The sequence below is a fragment of the Eucyclogobius newberryi genome, unplaced genomic scaffold (assembly GCF_026437365.1).
Source record: "Eucyclogobius newberryi isolate DKJ021-1_F unplaced genomic scaffold, fEucNew1.0.hap1 SCAF_1, whole genome shotgun sequence".
Taxonomy (NCBI): Eukaryota; Metazoa; Chordata; class Actinopteri; order Gobiiformes; family Gobiidae; genus Eucyclogobius; species Eucyclogobius newberryi.
In genome coordinates, this window is record NW_027315723.1 from 54,005,860 (window position 1) to 54,019,664 (window position 13,805).

Below are 13,805 nucleotides of genomic sequence, written 5' to 3' on the forward strand. Positions count from 1 at the left end.
CAGAGTGGTATAAAGCTCTAAAGACACACCTCAGAGTGTATAATGATCTAAAGACACACCTCAGAGTGGTATAAAGCTCTAAAGACACACCTCAGAGTTTATAAAGCTCTAAAGACACACCTCAGAGCGGTATAAAGCTCTAAAGACACACCACAGAGTATATAAAGCTCTAAAGACACACCTCAGAGTGGTATTAAGCTCTAAAGACACACCTCAGAGTGTTTTAAGCTCTAAAGACGGACCTCAGAGTGGTATAAAGCTCTAAAGACACACCTCAGAGTGTATAAAGCTCTAAAGATGGACTTCAGAGTGGTATAAAGCTCTAAAGACACACCTCAGAGTGGTATAAAGCTCGAAAGACACACCTCAGAGTGTATAAAGCTCTAAAGACACACCTGAGAGTGGTATAAAGCTCTAAAGACACACATCAGAGTGGTATAAAGCTCTAAAGACACACCTCAGAGTATTATAAAGCTCTAAAGACGCACCTCAGAGTGGTATAAAGCTGTAAAGACACACCTCAGAGTGTTTTAAAGCTCTAAAGACACACCTCAGAGTATATAAAGCTCTAAAGACACACCTCAGAGTGGTATAAAGCTCCAAAGATGGACCTCAGATTTGTATAAGGCTCTAAAGACACACTTCAGAGTATATAAAGCTCTAAAGACACACCTCAGAGTGTTATAAAGCTCTAAAGATGCACCTCAGAGTGGTATAAAGCTCTAAAGACACACCTCAGAGTGTATAAAGCTCTAAAAACACACCTCAGAGCGGTATAAAGCTCTAAAGACGCACCTCAGAGTTGTATAAAGCTCTAAAGATGCACCTCAGAGTGGTATAAAGCTCTAAAGACACACCTCAGAGTGTATAAAGCTCTAAAAACACACCTCAGAGCGGTATAAAGCTCTAAAGACGCACCTCAGAGTTGTATAAAGCTCTAAAGATGCACCTCAGATTGGTATAAAGCTCTAAAGACACACCTCAGAGTGTATAAAGCTTTGAAACACACACTCAGACCTATTTCAAATCTTCCCTTTGTCTCGAAAATCCTTGAAAAAGTTTTAGTAAAACAGCTTTGCCACCACCTGCAGGACAATAACTTATTTGAAGTTTTCCAGTCAGGGTTCAGAGCCCACCACAGCACTGAAACTGCACTAGTTAAAGTCACAAACGATTTGTTATTAGCCGCTGACGATGGACTGGTCTCAATCCTGGTTCTGTTGGACCTCAGCGCAGCGTTTGACCATCGACCACAACATTCTACTGCAGAGGTTAGAATGTGATGTAGGTGTCAGAGGCCCCGCCCTCAGAGACTCCGCCCTCAGCTGGTTTGAATCCTATTTATCTGATAGATACCAATTTTTGCTCCTCACCTTGCTCTAAAGTAATTTACGGTGTGCCACAGTACTTGGTCCAATTCTGTTTACTCTTTACATGCTGCCGTTAGGTCACATGATCAGGTCACATGGCATTAACTTCCACTGCTCTGCAGACGACACTCAGCTGTATTTATCAATGAACCTGATCAGAGCGATCAAGGAGACAGACTTAGTGCTCGTGTGAAGGAGATAAAAACCTAGAGGACACTTAACTACCTGCTTCTTAACCCTGAAAAAACCGAGGTCATTGTGCTGAAGGTCATTGTGCTGGAGGTCATTGTGCTGGAGGTCATTGTGCTGGTCCTAAACATGTACGAGACGCTCTATCTGAGCAGATAGTCACACTGTACAATGTCAGTGAAGCCTCCAGTTCTTCTGTAAGAAACCTCAGAGTCTTATTGGACCAGGAGCTCTCATTTAAAGCTCATATAAATCAAGCCTGTAAAACAGACTCTTTCATCTGCGTAATATAGATCAAATCAGAAGAATCCGGCCTAAAAGTGAAGCTGAAAAACGTCTCCTGCATTTGTAACGTCTAGATTAGGCTGTAACTCCTGCTCACAGCAGGTCCTAAAAGCTCCATAAAAAGCTTTAACTGGTTCAAAATGCAGCAGCAAGATTACAAACAGGAACTAAAAGAAGAGAGCACATTACGCCAGTGCTGGAGTCTCTTCACTGGCTCCTGTCCAGTTTAGAATCAAATTTAAAATTCTACTCCTGACCTACAAAGCCATAAATGACATGGCCCCATCCTACCTCAAAGATGCTATAGAACCATCTCATCCCAACAGAGCTCTTCACTCTCTCAATGCTGGCCTTCTGGTGGTCCCAAGAGTCTCTAAAAGTACTGGAGGAGGTAGAGCCTTCTGGTGGTCCCAAGAGTCTCTAAAAGCACAGTAGGAGGTAGAGCCTTCTGGTGGTCCCAAGAGTCTCTAAAAGTACAGTAGGAGGTAGAGCGCCTGTGTTGTGGAATCAGCTCCGGTCCATGTTAAAGAGGTGACACAGTCTCTTCATTTAAGTCCAGTCTTAAAACGTTCCTCTTTGAAATGTCTTATGTTCAGGCCAGTTAGGAACTGACAGAAGATGGATGGATGGATGGAACATAAAGCTGCAGCTTCAGCTCCACTGCCCTAGCAGCAACTGTGCTGGGGGAAGTATGACAGCTTGAGCTCTGTCCTCTTCTTCTGACTTATTCTATCAAACAATATGTATTTCTTAATTCCACTTGCAAACTGTTCACCGCCTTCTTTTTCTTTGTCTCACTCCTGAGGACCTGTGGACCCAGATGTCCCTCTCCTGGTGAAGTGTCCCTGCCCCGTGTGGACGGTCCCTCATCTGCCTGAAGAGTGGGTCCAGCTCCAGTCTCCCTCACGTCTGTGAGAGTCAGATCCGCCTTCATCTGGAACTAACCCAGGGACATACTTTTCCCAAGGAGGTTTTTTGTAGTTTTTCCTGCAGAAGGAGGAGCTAAGGACAGAGGACTCTGGGACATCGTCCCTCGCCACCACAGACATTGTCTGACTTCATCGCCACCACAGACATTGTCTGACTTCATCGCCACCACAGACATTGTTGATTCATTTTTCACTGTCGCCCTCAGAGGCGACTGTTGTTTTGATTTTTGGCGTTACAAAAATAAATTGAATTGAATCGAAAACTCACCCATTTGCTTTTATCAACATTTAACTGGGCCCTTACAAAAGCGCAATGCTCCGAGTTGGAAAGAGTCCATCATGTCCCTGAGACCAAAAGAAGAGAAGGAGCGACTGGACTGTGCCTCATAAAGACTATTTCTATTCTCAAAGTGGACTATCGTTTATTCACCTCAATTATGTCCAAAAGAATTGAACAAATCTCCCAAACTGAATCCACAAAGATCAGACACAAGACGACATAAGAGCATCTTTACACACAATGAGACAAACACAAACACAACTAAACAAAGATGGAATAATTCATTTGGACGCTGAGAAGCTTTGATGCTGTCAGCTGGTCATTTTTATTAAAGTGCTAAACAAATTTCAAACCAACAAGTTAATTATGAAATAATAACTAACCCTGGAAAGAGGAGTCAGGCAGGGCTCTGCCTGGTCCCTTCTCCTGTTCTCCTGTTCGATCCAAAACAATTCACGGTGTTACAATTGCTGGGACGAAACATAAAGCTCGAGAGGAGCCAGCTGAGGTGGCTCGGGCATCTGTTCCGGAGCCTCCTGGGCAGGTTAGGGTTAGAGGGAAGTCTGGGAGTCCCTGCTCAGACTGCTGCCCCCGCGACCCGGCCCCGGATAAAGCGGCAGAAGATGGATGGATGGATGGAACATAAAGCTGCTGCTGATGATGTTCTATTTCCATAACTAATGTGATGCATTTTCTAGATTTATATGGCCTGTATCCTATTCAAAACTTTACAATTATACAAAGTAAAAGGAGGTTGGGGTTTACTTTATTACAGCTTAAATCAGACCCTTGCTATATTAGTTTGACCCAGACCCAGAATATGAAGCTCAATGGAAGAATATTGAGATGAAAGTTGAATGTGTTTTGGAATTTTTGGACTGAGATCAACAAAGCCTTATATTTATGACATCACCATCCACTGGACCTCAGGACTCTGTATTTGGGCCTCGTGACTCTGTGTTTGGGCCTCGTGACTCTGTGTTTGGGCCTCAGGACTCTGTGTTTGGGCCTCAGGACTCTGTGTTTGGGCCTCAGGACTCTGTGTTTGGGCCTCAGGACTCGGTGTTTGGGCCTCATGACTCGGTCTTTGGGCCTCATGACTCTGTGTTTGGGCCTCAGGACTCTGTGTTTGGGCCTCACGACTCTGTGTTTGGGCCTCAAAACTCTGTGTTTGGGCCTCAGAACTCTGTGTTTGGGCCTCAGGACTCTGTATGTGAACCTCAGGACTCTGTGTTTGGGCCTCGTGACTCTGTGTTTGGGGCTCAGGACTCTGTGTTTGGGCATCAGGACTCTGTGTTTAGGCCTCAGGATTCTGTGTTTGGGCCTCGTGACTCTGTGTTTGGGCCTCATGACTCTGTGTTTGGGCCTCAGGACTCTATTTGGGCCTCAGGACTCTGTGTTTGGGCCTCGTGACTCTGTGTTTGGGCCTAATGACTCTGTATTTGGGCCTCATGACTCTGTGTTTGGGCCTCGTGACTCTGTGTTTGGGCCTCGTGACTCTGTGTTTGGGCCTCAGGACTCTGTGTTTGGGCCTCAGGACTCTGTGTTTGGGCCTCATGACTCGGTCTTTGGGCCTCATGACTCGGTATTTGGGCCTCATGACTCTGTGTTTGGGCCTCACGACTCTGTGTTTGGGCCTCAAAACTCTGTGTTTGGGCCTCAGAACTCTGTGTTTGGACCTCAGGACTCTGTATGTGGACCTCAGGACTCTGTGTTTGGGCCTCGTGACTCTGTGTTTGGGGCTCAGGACTCTGTGTTTGGGCCTCAGGACTCTGTGTTTGGGCCTCAGGATTCTGTGTTTGGGCCTCGTGACTCTGTGTTTGGGCCTCATGACTCTGTGTTTGGGCCTCAGGACTCTATTTGGGCCTAAGGACTCTGTGTTTGGGCCTCGTGACTCTGTGTTTGGGCCTAATGACTCTGTATTTGGGCCTCATGACTCTGTGTTTGGGCCTCGTGACTCTGTGTTTGGGCCTCGTGACTCTGTGTTTGGGCCTCAGGACTCTGTGTTTGGGCCTCATGACTCGGTCTTTGGGCCTCATGACTCTGTCTTTGGACCTCATTACTCTGTATTTGGACCTCATGACTCTGTGTTTGGGCCTCAGGACTCTGTGTTTGGGCCTCAGAACTCTGTGTTTGGGCCTCAGGACTCTGTATGTGGACCTCAGGACTCTGTGTTTGGGCCTCGTGACTCTGTGTTTGGGGCTCAGGACTCTGTGTTTGGGCCTCAGGACTCTGTGTTTGGGCCTCAGGATTCTGTGTTTGGGCCTCGTGACTCTGTGTTTGGGCCTCAGGACTCTGTGTTTGGGCCTCAGGACTCTATTTGGGTCTCAGGACTCTGTGTTTGGGCCTCAGGACTCTGTATTTGGGCCTCATGACTATTTGTTTGGGCCTCAGGACTCTGTGTTTGGGCCTCAGAACTCTGTGTTTGGGCCTCATGACTCTGTGTTTGGGCCTCGTGACTCCGTGTTTGGGCCTCAGGACTCTGTGATTGGGCCTCATTACTCTGTGTTTGGACCTCATGACTGTGTTTGGACCTCGTGACTCTGTGTTTGGGCCTCGTGACTCTGTTTTGACCTCATGACTCTGTGTTTGGGCCTCGTGACTCTGTGTTTGGGCCTCGTGACTCTGTGTTTGGGCCTCAGAACTCTGTGTTTGGACCTCATGACTCTGTGATTGGACCTCAGGACTCTGTGTTTTGACCTTATGACTCTGTGTTTGGGCCTTATGACTCTGTGTTTGGACCTCAGGACTCTGTGTTTGGACCTCATGACTCTGTGTTTGGGCATCAGGACTCTGTGTTTGGGCCTCAGGACTCTGTGATTGGGCCTCATTACTCTGTGATTGGGCCTCATTACTCTGTGTTTGGACCTCGTGACTCTGTGTTTGGGCCTCGTGACTCTGTTTGGACCTCATGACTCTGTGTTTGGGCCTCGTGACTCTGTGTTTGGGCCTCAGGACTCTGTGTTTGGACCTCATGACTCTGTGATTGGACCTCAGGACTCTGTGTTTTGACCTTATGACTCTGTGTTAGGACCTCGTGACTCTGTGTTTGGGCCTCAGGATTCTGTGTTTGGGCCTCGTGACTCTGTGTTTGGGCCTCATGACTCTGTGTTTGGGCCTCAGGACTCTATTTGGGCCTAAGGACTCTGTGTTTGGGCCTCGTGACTCTGTGTTTGGGCCTAATGACTCTGTATTTGGGCCTCATGACTCTGTGTTTGGGCCTCGTGACTCTGTGTTTGGGCCTCGTGACTCTGTGTTTGGGCCTCAGGACTCTGTGTTTGGGCCTCATGACTCGGTCTTTGGGCCTCATGACTCTGTCTTTGGACCTCATTACTCTGTATTTGGACCTCATGACTCTGTGTTTGGGCCTCAGGACTCTGTGTTTGGGCCTCAGAACTCTGTGTTTGGGCCTCAGGACTCTGTATGTGGACCTCAGGACTCTGTGTTTGGGCCTCGTGACTCTGTGTTTGGGGCTCAGGACTCTGTGTTTGGGCCTCAGGACTCTGTGTTTGGGCCTCAGGATTCTGTGTTTGGGCCTCGTGACTCTGTGTTTGGGCCTCAGGACTCTGTGTTTGGGCCTCAGGACTCTATTTGGGTCTCAGGACTCTGTGTTTGGGCCTCAGGACTCTGTATTTGGGCCTCATGACTATTTGTTTGGGCCTCAGGACTCTGTGTTTGGGCCTCAGAACTCTGTGTTTGGGCCTCATGACTCTGTGTTTGGGCCTCGTGACTCCGTGTTTGGGCCTCAGGACTCTGTGATTGGGCCTCATTACTCTGTGTTTGGACCTCATGACTGTGTTTGGACCTCGTGACTCTGTGTTTGGGCCTCGTGACTCTGTTTTGACCTCATGACTCTGTGTTTGGGCCTCGTGACTCTGTGTTTGGGCCTCGTGACTCTGTGTTTGGGCCTCAGAACTCTGTGTTTGGACCTCATGACTCTGTGATTGGACCTCAGGACTCTGTGTTTTGACCTTATGACTCTGTGTTTGGGCCTTATGACTCTGTGTTTGGACCTCAGGACTCTGTGTTTGGACCTCATGACTCTGTGTTTGGGCATCAGGACTCTGTGTTTGGGCCTCAGGACTCTGTGATTGGGCCTCATTACTCTGTGATTGGGCCTCATTACTCTGTGTTTGGACCTCGTGACTCTGTGTTTGGGCCTCGTGACTCTGTTTGGACCTCATGACTCTGTGTTTGGGCCTCGTGACTCTGTGTTTGGGCCTCAGGACTCTGTGTTTGGACCTCATGACTCTGTGATTGGACCTCAGGACTCTGTGTTTTGACCTTATGACTCTGTGTTAGGACCTCGTGACTCTGTGTTTGGGCCTCATGACTCTGTGTTTGGACCTCAGGACTCTGTGTTTGGACCTCATGACTCTGTGTTAGGACCTCGTGACTCTGTGTTTGGGACTCATGACTCTGTGTTTGGGCCTCGTGACTCTGTGTTTGGGCCTCGTGACTCTGTGTTTGGGCCTCAGGACTCTGTGTTTGGGCCTCAGGACTCTGTGTTTGGGCCTCATGACTCGGTCTTTGGGCCTCATGACTCGGTCTTTGGGCCTCATGACTCGGTATTTGGGCCTCATGACTCTGTGTTTGGGCCTCGTGACTCTGTGTTTGGGCCTCGTGACTCTGTTTGGACCTCATGACTCTGTGTTTGGGCCTCGTGACTCTGTGTTTGGGCCTCGTGACTCTGTGTTTGGGCCTCAGGACTCTGTGTTTGGACCTCATGACTCTGTGATTGGACCTCAGGACTCTGTGTTTTGACCTTATGACTCTGTGTTTGGACCTTATGACTCTGTGTTAGGACCTCGTGACTCTGTGTTTGGGCCTCATGACACTGTGTTTGGGCCTCATGACTAAGTCTTTGGGCCTCAGGACTCTGTGTTTGGGCCTCACGACTCTGTGTTTGGGCCTCAAAACTCTGTGTTTGGGCCTCAGAACTCTGTGTTTGGACCTCAGGACTCTGTATGTGGACCTCAGGACTCTGTGTTTGGGCCTCGTGACTCTGTGTTTGGGGCTCAGGACTCTGTGTTTGGGCCTCAGGACTCTGTGTTTGGGCCTCAGGATTCTGTGTTTGGGCCTCGTGACTCTGTGTTTGGGCCTCATGACTCTGTGTTTGGGCCTCAGGACTCTATTTGGGCCTCAGGACTCTGTGTTTGGGCCTCGTGACTCTGTGTTTGGGCCTAATGACTCTGTATTTGGGCCTCATGACTCTGTGTTTGGGCCTCGTGACTCTGTGTTTGGGCCTCGTGACTCTGTGTTTGGGCCTCGTGACTCTGTGTTTGGGCCTCAGGACTCTGTGTTTGGGCCTCATGACTCGGTCTTTGGGCCTCATGACTCTGTCTTTGGGCCTCATGACTCTGTATTTGGGCCTCATGACTCTGTGTTTGGGCCTCAGGACTCTGTGTTTGGGCCTCACGACTCTGTGTTTGGGCCTCAAAACTCTGTGTTTGGGCCTCAGAACTCTGTGTTTGGGCCTCAGGACTCTGTATGTGGACCTCAGGACTCTGTGTTTGGGCCTCGTGACTCTGTGTTTGGGGCTCAGGACTCTGTGTTTGGGCCTCAGGACTCTGTGTTTGGGCCTCAGGATTCTGTGTTTGGGCCTCGTGACTCTGTGTTTGGGCCTCATGACTCTGTGTTTGGGCCTCAGGACTCTATTTGGGCCTCAGGACTCTGTGTTTGGGCCTCAGGACTCTGTATTTGGGCCTCATGACTATTTGTTTGGGCCTCAGGACTCTGTGTTTGGGCCTCAGAACTCTGTGTTTGGGCCTCATGACTCTGTGTTTGGGCCTCGTGACTCCGTGTTTGGGCCTCAGGACTCTGTGTTTGGACCTCATGACTCTGTGTTTGGGCCTCAGGACTCTGTGATTGGGCCTCATTACTCTGTGTTTGGACCTCATGACTGTGTTTGGACCTCGTGACTCTGTGTTTGGGCCTCGTGACTCTGTGTTTGGGCCTCAGGACTCTATTTGGGTCTCAGGACTCTGTGTTTGGGCCTCAGGACTCTGTATTTGGGCCTCATGACTATTTGTTTGGGCCTCAGGACTCTGTGTTTGGGCCTCAGAACTCTGTGTTTGGGCCTCATGACTCTGTGTTTGGGCCTCGTGACTCCGTGTTTGGGCCTCAGGACTCTGTGTTTGGACCTCATGACTCTGTGTTTGGGCCTCAGGACTCTGTGATTGGGCCTCATTACTCTGTGTTTGGACCTCATGACTGTGTTTGGACCTCGTGACTCTGTGTTTGGGCCTCGTGACTCTGTTTTGACCTCATGACTCTGTGTTTGGGCCTCGTGACTCTGTGTTTGGGCCTCGTGACTCTGTGTTTGGGCCTCAGGACTCTGTGTTTGGACCTCATGACTCTGTGATTGGACCTCAGGACTCTGTGTTTTGACCTTATGACTCTGTGTTTGGACCTTATGACTCTGTGTTTGGACCTCAGGACTCTGTGTTTGGACCTCATGACTCTGTGTTTGGGCATCAGGACTCTGTGTTTGGGCCTCAGGACTCTGTGATTGGGCCTCATTACTCTGTGATTGGGCCTCATTACTCTGTGTTTGGACCTCGTGACTCTGTGTTTGGGCCTCGTGACTCTGTTTGGACCTCATGACTCTGTGTTTGGGCCTCGTGACTCTGTGTTTGGGCCTCAGGACTCTGTGTTTGGACCTCATGACTCTGTGATTGGACCTCAGGACTCTGTGTTTTGACCTTATGACTCTGTGTTAGGACCTCGTGACTCTGTGTTTGGGACTCATGACTCTGTGTTTGGGCCTCGTGACTCTGTGTTTGGGCCTCGTGACTCTGTGTTTGGGCCTCAGGACTCTGTGTTTGGGCCTCAGGACTCTGTGTTTGGGCCTCATGACTCGGTCTTTGGGCCTCATGACTCGGTCTTTGGGCCTCATGACTCGGTCTTTGGGCCTCATGACTCTGTGTTTGGGCCTCGTGACTCTGTGATTGGGCCTCATTACTCTGTGATTGGGCCTCATTACTCTGTGTTTGGACCTCGTGACTCTGTGTTTGGGCCTCGTGACTCTGTTTGGACCTCATGACTCTGTGTTTGGGCCTCATGACTCTGTGTTTGGACCTCAGGACTCTGTGTTTGGACCTCATGACTCTGTGTTAGGACCTCGTGACTCTGTGTTTGGGACTCATGACTCTGTGTTTGGGCCTCGTGACTCTGTGTTTGGGCCTCGTGACTCTGTGTTTGGGCCTCAGGACTCTGTGTTTGGGCCTCAGGACTCTGTGTTTGGGCCTCATGACTCGGTCTTTGGGCCTCATGACTCGGTCTTTGGGCCTCATGACTCGGTATTTGGGCCTCATGACTGTGTTTGGGCCTCGTGACTCTGTGTTTGGGCCTCGTGACTCTGTTTGGACCTCATGACTCTGTGTTTGGGCCTCGTGACTCTGTGTTTGGGCCTCGTGACTCTGTGTTTGGGCCTCAGGACTCTGTGTTTGGACCTCATGACTCTGTGATTGGACCTCAGGACTCTGTGTTTTGACCTTATGACTCTGTGTTTGGACCTTATGACTCTGTGTTAGGACCTCGTGACTCTGTGTTTGGGCCTCATGACTCTGTATTTGGGCCTCATGACTCTGTGTTTGGGCCTCAGGACTCTGTGTTTGGGCCTCACGACTCTGTGTTTGGGCCTCAAAACTCTGTGTTTGGGCCTCAGAACTCTGTGTTTGGGCCTCAGGACTCTGTATGTGGACCTCAGGACTCTGTGTTTGGGCCTCGTGACTCTGTGTTTGGGGCTCAGGACTCTGTGTTTGGGCCTCAGGACTCTGTGTTTGGGCCTCAGGATTCTGTGTTTGGGCCTCGTGACTCTGTGTTTGGGCCTCATGACTCTGTGTTTGGGCCTCAGGACTCTATTTGGGCCTCAGGACTCTGTGTTTGGGCCTCAGGACTCTGTATTTGGGCCTCATGACTATTTGTTTGGGCCTCAGGACTCTGTGTTTGGGCCTCAGAACTCTGTGTTTGGGCCTCATGACTCTGTGTTTGGGCCTCGTGACTCCGTGTTTGGGCCTCAGGACTCTGTGTTTGGACCTCATGACTCTGTGTTTGGGCCTCAGGACTCTGTGATTGGGCCTCATTACTCTGTGTTTGGACCTCATGACTGTGTTTGGACCTCGTGACTCTGTGTTTGGGCCTCGTGACTCTGTGTTTGGGCCTCAGGACTCTATTTGGGTCTCAGGACTCTGTGTTTGGGCCTCAGGACTCTGTATTTGGGCCTCATGACTATTTGTTTGGGCCTCAGGACTCTGTGTTTGGGCCTCAGAACTCTGTGTTTGGGCCTCATGACTCTGTGTTTGGGCCTCGTGACTCCGTGTTTGGGCCTCAGGACTCTGTGTTTGGACCTCATGACTCTGTGTTTGGGCCTCAGGACTCTGTGATTGGGCCTCATTACTCTGTGTTTGGACCTCATGACTGTGTTTGGACCTCGTGACTCTGTGTTTGGGCCTCGTGACTCTGTTTTGACCTCATGACTCTGTGTTTGGGCCTCGTGACTCTGTGTTTGGGCCTCGTGACTCTGTGTTTGGGCCTCAGGACTCTGTGTTTGGACCTCATGACTCTGTGATTGGACCTCAGGACTCTGTGTTTTGACCTTATGACTCTGTGTTTGGACCTTATGACTCTGTGTTTGGACCTCAGGACTCTGTGTTTGGACCTCATGACTCTGTGTTTGGGCATCAGGACTCTGTGTTTGGGCCTCAGGACTCTGTGATTGGGCCTCATTACTCTGTGATTGGGCCTCATTACTCTGTGTTTGGACCTCGTGACTCTGTGTTTGGGCCTCGTGACTCTGTTTGGACCTCATGACTCTGTGTTTGGGCCTCGTGACTCTGTGTTTGGGCCTCAGGACTCTGTGTTTGGACCTCATGACTCTGTGATTGGACCTCAGGACTCTGTGTTTTGACCTTATGACTCGGTGTTAGGACCTCGTGACTCTGTGTTTGGGCCTCATGACTCTGTGTTTGGACCTCAGGACTCTGTGTTTGGACCTCATGACTCTGTGTTAGGACCTCGTGACTCTGTGTTTGGGACTCATGACTCTGTGTTTGGGCCTCGTGACTCTGTGTTTGGGCCTCGTGACTCTGTGTTTGGGCCTCAGGACTCTGTGTTTGGGCCTCAGGACTCTGTGTTTGGGCCTCATGACTCGGTCTTTGGGCCTCATGACTCGGTCTTTGGGCCTCATGACTCGGTATTTGGGCCTCATGACTCTGTGTTTGGGCCTCGTGACTCTGTGTTTGGGCCTCGTGACTCTGTTTGGACCTCAGACTCTGTGTTTGGGCCTCGTGACTCTGTGTTTGGGCCTCGTGACTCTGTGTTTGGGCCTCAGGACTCTGTGTTTGGACCTCATGACTCTGTGATTGGACCTCAGGACTCTGTGTTTTGACCTTATGACTCTGTGTTTGGACCTTATGACTCTGTGTTAGGACCTCGTGACTCTGTGTTTGGGCCTCATGACACTGTGTTTGGGCCTCATGACTAAGTCTTTGGGCCTCAGGACTCTGTGTTTGGGCCTCACGACTCTGTGTTTGGGCCTCAAAACTCTGTGTTTGGGCCTCAGAACTCTGTGTTTGGACCTCAGGACTCTGTATGTGGACCTCAGGACTCTGTGTTTGGGCCTCATGACTCTGTGTTTGGGGCTCAGGACTCTGTGATTGGGCCTCATGACTCTGTGTTTGGGCCTCAGGACTCTGTGATTGGGCCTCATTACTCTGTGTTTGGACCTCATGACTGTGTTTGGACCTCGTGACTCTGTGTTTGGGCCTCGTGACTCTGTGTTTGGGCCTCAGGACTCTATTTGGGTCTCAGGACTCTGTGTTTGGGCCTCAGGACTCTGTATTTGGGCCTCATGACTATTTGTTTGGGCCTCAGGACTCTGTGTTTGGGCCTCAGAACTCTGTGTTTGGGCCTCATGACTCTGTGTTTGGGCCTCGTGACTCCGTGTTTGGGCCTCAGGACTCTGTGTTTGGACCTCATGACTCTGTGTTTGGGCCTCAGGACTCTGTGATTGGGCCTCATTACTCTGTGTTTGGACCTCATGACTGTGTTTGGACCTCGTGACTCTGTGTTTGGGCCTCGTGACTCTGTTTTGACCTCATGACTCTGTGTTTGGGCCTCGTGACTCTGTGTTTGGGCCTCGTGACTCTGTGTTTGGGCCTCAGGACTCTGTGTTTGGACCTCATGACTCTGTGATTGGACCTCAGGACTCTGTGTTTTGACCTTATGACTCTGTGTTTGGACCTTATGACTCTGTGTTTGGACCTCAGGACTCTGTGTTTGGACCTCATGACTCTGTGTTTGGGCATCAGGACTCTGTGTTTGGGCCTCAGGACTCTGTGATTGGGCCTCATTACTCTGTGATTGGGCCTCATTACTCTGTGTTTGGACCTCGTGACTCTGTGTTTGGGCCTCGTGACTCTGTTTGGACCTCATGACTCTGTGTTTGGGCCTCGTGACTCTGTGTTTGGGCCTCAGGACTCTGTGTTTGGACCTCATGACTCTGTGATTGGACCTCAGGACTCTGTGTTTTGACCTTATGACTCTGTGTTAGGACCTCGTGACTCTGTGTTTGGGCCTCATGACTCTGTGTTTGGACCTCAGGACTCTGTGTTTGGACCTCATGACTCTGTGTTAGGACCTCGTGACTCTGTGTTTGGGACTCATGACTCTGTGTTTGGGCCTCGTGACTCTGTGTTTGGGCCTCGTGACTCTGTGTTTGGGCCTCAGGACTCTGTGTTTGGGCCTCAG